The following is a 5,312-nucleotide window of genomic DNA, read 5'->3' on the forward strand; positions in this document are numbered from 1 at the left end:
AATGGGAGTGCATACAGTATGCCAAGACCTATCATCATGTCGTCACTAACAATATAAGCATATAAATATAGTAAGGCTGAAAACCTTGAGCAATAAGGGCTTTGCTCAAAGCCCATTTTGAGACTTTCCTACACAAAGCTTCAGAGAATAAAACTCATGCTTTAGGGAAAAAAGAAAGGTTCAGTTCTCTTCTTAGTTGCTCATCACCAAGAGTTCTATTTTGTTCCTTAACACTCTGCCTCATTTTGAGACATGTGCATCACTTAGCTAAGTACCTTTCATGCAACTACGATTATACAAGGGAAGCTCAATATCATGTGTATCAATTGCACAAACTTTTTAAGTATTCCAACAAGAATCATCACAATCTTAGTGAATACAGTATATTAAGACCTACAATAATGTTGCAGAGAAAAAGACAAACAAAATATAGTGAAGAAAAACTTACTCCTTAGTTCAAAATAACCACAGCAGCTGAATGACAAAAACGAACAAGTTCAATAGCCACTGCCCAATCCAAGAAAGTCGAAAAGCAGTACTGTGTTATTACAAAAACATAACAATTGTGGTAAATGGGAGCAGCTGCACACCCTTGTCCAGCAAATCTATTCATAAATCTGGTAACCAAACTCCCAAGATGTTACAGCTAGAATAGTAGGAGACACAGTAGATCCAACAAAATCCTTCAAAGCTCGAATTCCTCATCCTGAAGTATTTGCTGAGCAGCCTCTTCTTCCTCTTCATCAAGAACAAAGTACAGATTCCTCTCAACCGGCCTAAACATATAAAAGATAACCAAATAGAAAGCCAGACTAGCAATCTCCTCAGCCGCATTACTAACCCACTGATACTTATAAGCCGAAATAGTCCTGAGTGCAAACACAACAATCCTCGTAAAGTACAAGTACCCAATCACAACAATATAAAACTGCCTAAACAAAGTCAACTTAGCCAAATTCCTCGCAGCTTTCCCATCCGTCTTCGAAGTCTCTCTCAACGATCTAATCGACCAAACAATAGGGAAAATAATTGCGCAACAACAAATAATATCAATCAACAGAAACACTTGATTCCAAGTAACCCAATCCTTGATAAACGGACCCGCCTCCCCAATAACAACAGAAGCCACATTAGCTAAAACTTGCAACGGAATAACAATCATCAAAACTTTCTTCTCCCTCTCTTGTAAAACGGTTTCAAAACGACCAACCCGTCCCCAATCAAAACAATAACCGTAAACAACAACGTGACTCTAATAAACTGGAATATATAAAACAACACATCCCATCCGTGCGCATCTGCCGTAACTTTAACATAATGTTTATCTTCAGCAGCACATATTAGATTCAAAGCTTTCATTAACAACAAACAACCCATTAACAAATGTATCCTATGAACAGACAACTTATTGGCCACGCAGACATAAACCCAAACAACTAAAAACACAATGTAACATAACGCAAACGTAGAATAAAGCATAGGTAACTGAGTTAAACCTGCTGGCAAAAAAAATCCTGCACACCACTATCAAGATTATATATTTCAGTTTTTACCGACATGGAAACCTGGCATTCCGGTTGGCAATTTGCGAAAAATAGAGAATACTCATTTGGTGAAGTAACTGGGTACGAATTATTAAAATGTGGTGACGTAAGCAGGTCTTTGAAAGTGAAGAGGAGTTTAATGAAATGAGAATCTAGGACACAGAAATTTGGATTTGTTTCGGATTCGATTAAGACTTGAATTAAGGCTTCATCTGATAGTAGGAAAAAGCCTAGACGTGATGGATCGGGAGATGATAGGGCGGGGCGGAACTGTACTTTACGTCTTCTAGTGAGACGGACACGTGGCCGAATTGGGTGAATCCGAATTTTTCGAATAGGATCATGGGTCGGTTGTCGGTTGTTATTTGGAGGCTTTTATTTCGGCTGATGTGAGGGAGAGGAGAGAGAAGAGGAGGAAGAGGAGGGTAGGTTTCGTCATTTTGAGGAATTTTGGAGATCGGAATGAGAAGATGGGAGAAATGAGGAGAGATCTCAAAGTTTTATGGTTTGTTGTATGGACTTTAAATCAGGTCCAATGGCCCAATCTAAGGTTTAGCTAGTTTTTAATTAAGCCCATGGGCGTCCAACTAATAATACTAGCATAGCAAAGTGGGCGCCAAAGAGAGAATTGGAAGGGTGTTGAGAGTGAAGAGAGAGAGGAGTGGAGAGGAGAGATTGAAAGGGCATGGAGAGTGGAGAGAGAGGAGTTAACCGACGAAGAAGAGATGAAGATGCATTTAAACCAACCAAATGACATTTTGGCTACATCGCCCCTCAACCCATAGTGTTTGTTCCGCTCACTTAATTAGCAAGTCAAGTCGATTATGAGTTTCATTTCACGATAGACATATAAACTTTCGTGCACTCCACGCTCAATTACATTGTGGTGGAATCGATAAAAAGCAAACAACGTGGATGTATTTCACCATGTTAGAGATGTCATTCTAGCGACTACCTTTAGTCCTCTAGTCAATAAATCTTACGATACGAGCAAGTTCAATGGGGGGACCATATGGGATGCTAAAGACTATATAACACCCCAAATACCAAAATGACCATTCCAATGGGGTTGCTAGAAGGTAGGCTCTTAAATTTGGGTGGTGTGATAAACCCAACTAAAGTTGTACATGGCCTTATTGTTCAGCGCTAGCCAAAAATTAAGTTTTTGGGGTACGGATGGCACAATTTTTGTTATCCGTGTTTTCTGTCTTCCGTGTGTTAATTTGTGTTGTCTATGCAATAAATTTTCACGTAAGTTTTGAAACTAATGGACGGATGATATAAATTAAGAAATTATGCCGTCTGTATCGATTTCAAACTTCAAATTAAGAAACGTGCATTGAATGGTTTTTAAGCTTTTGTCATGGTAAATTTGACTTGTGTTGGGCAATTTCGTTGTGCCAAAAACAATTTTTTTACACATTACAATTATCACATACACAAAAACAATTTCTATACACATTACAAACTACCACACACGTAAAAAAATGGTAACTGATAAGTACCTAAAACTGTAATATAAACCCTGTAAAGACATTACATATTGGTTAATTATGTGCGTAATAAATGTAAATTAATTGTATTTCTATGCTTTTGCAAGTTTCGACAAGTAAACGATGAAATTTCAACAAAACCGGTATTTTGGCATGGAAACAAAGTGAATATGCTAATTAGAAACAAAGCCCTTTTATCAAGTCAAAAAGAAGCCCATTGGAAGCTTAAATTGAGCCCATGAAGCCTGGTCAAAATAGTCAATTCCAGGTCAACCCTAATCAAATCTTGCAGAAAAGTCAACGAAAATTCAGAAAATCATATTTTTTGACTCCGAACTCCATTTTGGGCGTGTGACTTGTCAAAACGATCAGCGCGACAAACTCTACACAATGGTATATAGGTTCTATCAATTTACTAGACTGGGAATTAAAACAGGTCTGAACCAAGATAAAATAAAAATCCAATTAATATTCATCATGATGTCATTAAGTGGGAGCTTATATAATCACCCACTTTCTCCACTTAATACATGCACAAACCACTCCGAATTATTTATCTTGTAATAGAAATTACTATTCACCCACTTTCTCCACTTAGATTAAATAAATTCTATTATAAAAGTAAATTAATTTGTAACCTTTGGATTGAAAATGTAAGATGTAATCTTGGCCATCCATTTCACTCCTTTGAAACTATAAATAGGAGGGGTGGTACTCTAAATAAACTTGCCAATTTACTTGTGATTTGTGGTCTTGTAGCCCTTCACTCTTTTCTTCTTCTTCATTAGTTGTAGTTATCTCACTATGAGCTAATTCATCCCTTGTGGAGGGTTAGATAAACTCATGTGAGGATAACTCTACTACTCATGTGAGGATAACTCTACTAATGAAGATGTAACTCAATTGCTTAAAATTTAACAAGTTTGATTTTTACTTCAATTACAAAATAGTTAGAAGTGGAAAACAAACTAGAGGTCAAAGAAGTGCTCTAAAGATAGGGTGTTAATTTAATCTCTCATGCTAGTAAAATTTCTTTAGAGATTTAGAAATTCTACTAGGGATCAAAGTTTAATTATTCACTTTAATTTGTTTATGAATCAAAGTGAATATGAAAAAACTAATAATTAAAATATGTCTTTCATTAATAGTAGTTTGAATCACATGGTAAATCAATCCTCCACACTTATCTCTCTTCTATCTTTTTAGTCATTTTAGAATAAATTTGTTATTAGTAACTTTTATAACTTATAATTAAAAGAAGTAAAGTGTAGTGTAAAAAATTTCCATCTAAAGCCTTCTCTCATTTAAGGTTTCTCTTGAGTGGTCTAGTTAAGTTGTGAACAAGTACTTCAATGTTAGGCATGAGACGATTCCTTTACTTTTAACTATATTTCAACATGAATCGAGAGTAAGGTAATTGATATAAGTGTGAAGTTAGAGTAACGCCCAATTTAATTCTTATCAAATGGCGCCGCTGCCATCCTAACATCTATCGGAAGACGATAACGGAGCTCATCTACGCCACGGGAATCCCCCCTCTTCTCTCCCTTCCATTTTTTCTCTTTTTTTTTTTACTTTATTTTTGTCTATTGTTATTTTTTTAACTTTTTGTTTTATTTTGTTTTTTGGTCACACGCTTTCTTATCTAGCACTATATTCCAAATAAAAGGACGGACTAAAAGGTAGCGTCTTGCTGAAGTCCCCCGCTTTAATAGTGTTAGCGCCGCTCCCTTGTAGTAGTTGTTTTGAGTCGCTACCGCTAATGTTTTGGGGAATTAGATTCCCACGCTTGAACGCCAACTCCTCCAAAATCCATATGATATCACTACCTACCTAAGGCAGTGAAACCTGTTCCCCGAGGGATATTAGTGTTCCATATCTTGTGAGGAAGTTCCAAATCAGTTCTATATCTATAAGGTGGAGTTGCGGGATGCTTTTCAGGTTCCGTTTTCTACCACTCCTCGACTCACATGCTAGAGGAGTAACTTCTTGCATGATATAACCTATTTAGACCTTGTATATGTATAATAGTGTGTATTATAGTATTTGTATGCATGATTTGGATTGTTTCTCGTATATATGTATGTATGTATGGTTTGATGTTTTATATAAGTATTCGATTTTGTCAAAAAGAGGATAACATTCCAACAAGGGTTAAAATCTGAGTTGGGTAAGTTGTTTCTAAACCTTTCAGGGCAAAACTGCTCTCTATATGACATTCGTAATCTCAATGAGTATTGACGAAATTGAATCTTTATACAAAATGTTTCGACCC

The 5,312-nt window shown here is 36.3% G+C and overlaps 1 pseudogene; it reads right to left on the reverse strand.

Annotated features, from left to right (window-relative positions):
- Positions 1-430: 430 nt before the first annotated feature.
- Positions 431-1,998, reverse strand: LOC147488348 (protein CANDIDATE G PROTEIN-COUPLED RECEPTOR 7-like; annotated as a pseudogene).
- Between the last annotated feature and the right edge of the window lie 3,314 nt (positions 1,999-5,312).

Source organism: Coptis chinensis, chromosome 7, assembly GCF_015680905.1.
Source record: "Coptis chinensis isolate HL-2020 chromosome 7, ASM1568090v1, whole genome shotgun sequence".
Taxonomy (NCBI): domain Eukaryota; kingdom Viridiplantae; phylum Streptophyta; class Magnoliopsida; order Ranunculales; family Ranunculaceae; genus Coptis; species Coptis chinensis.